General features: G+C 34.7%; 1 long non-coding RNA gene across 1 annotated transcript; it reads left to right on the forward strand.

Annotated features, from left to right (window-relative positions):
• The first annotated feature begins 247 nt into the window (after positions 1-247).
• LOC105852177 (uncharacterized) lies at positions 248-1332 on the forward strand. The gene is made up of 3 exons (XR_001143926.3): positions 248-431; positions 769-1180; positions 1267-1332. It is a non-coding gene; the product is annotated as an uncharacterized lncRNA (long non-coding RNA).

Below are 1332 nucleotides of genomic sequence, written 5' to 3' on the forward strand. Positions count from 1 at the left end.
ATAGAGTATTTAGTCTAAATGTTGAATTAAATATATCAATTTTATTTAATTTTTTTAATATAAATAAAATATATCAATTAGTAAGTATTACTATAGAGTGAAGAAGCACATGCAGTGGCCAGCCACGCACGCAATGATCACAGTCTTGGGAGTGACCTCACGGACATTAACACGTAACCGAACACTCCGTGTTTGTTGCGCGTTTGTGTGTCATTGTTTTTGTTATTTCAGAACAAATACTACATACATTACTCAGCATTTAATAATGTCCACTAAGGTCCCTTCAACAACTATCAATACGCTTTGTCAACAAATAAAAACAATCAATACACAACCTCTCCAGTTTCACTTGTTTGATTTCTATCATCACAGACACAGCACATATTGGGTCTTAATTAGTTTGACAATCAGGCGAAATTCAGTTTCATAAGGTTCGCTGTTTTACCATTAAAAAGTTCCCTTATTATGCTCATACTTCATATACTCATGCGTCTGCTTTTTTTGGGTCAAAACTTCAAATCGCTGCTTAGTTCTGCAGACATTATTTAATTGAATTCGTAACCTACCCTTTATAAAAATCGTATATATTCTTATTTGATCGATGCAATATGAGTATGTGCAGGCTCTAGATATATAAAACTTTTAAAAGGGAATTTATTCGTGGGTTGCCATTTTAGTTTTGTTAAATGGAATTCTAGAATTTTCCAGAATCAATGTTTGGTTGGAATATTTGTTTATCTGAACCAATGGTTGGTTTTCAATTGGTAGGTCTATTTCAAGATACAAATGTAAATGGAACTTTGAAGAACTGAGGCATCAGCATATACAACTCTGGCAAACTCACTAACCATATCTCTACCAACTTCAGCAGGCGTTGGTGCTTGGCTTTCTGGTTCAAAGTTTTGTTTGGACAGGCTCCTATCTCTTGTCCTGCTCCTTCCAACCGATTATGGCTAACTTCTTCTGATTCACTCTTTTCCAATGTGATTTTATATACTCTCACACAATTTATGTTTTGCTAAACCATCAGAGTTGTGATGTAATGCAATAGGATTGTGTATATAAACTAGCACAAGGTTTGAAAGGTTGAATATAAAAGGATTGAGAGCAAGCATAATCTTCGGTCATGGCCATGTGTAGGTGTGTCTCCGTTTTGATTGGAAGGAAGGGTAAAATCAAGGTAAAAAAAATATGTTCAAATATTGCGTCTGATTGTCTTTTTGAGGTTGGACTAAACCATATAATTTTCATTCCTTGTCTCTTCAGCGTACTGAAGGATCTTCAGAAATGGGCATTAAAATTTTACAGGCCAAAGTACAACACCCAATGATA

This window comes from Cicer arietinum, chromosome 5, assembly GCF_000331145.2.
Source record: "Cicer arietinum cultivar CDC Frontier isolate Library 1 chromosome 5, Cicar.CDCFrontier_v2.0, whole genome shotgun sequence".
Classification (NCBI taxonomy): Eukaryota; Viridiplantae; Streptophyta; class Magnoliopsida; order Fabales; family Fabaceae; genus Cicer; species Cicer arietinum.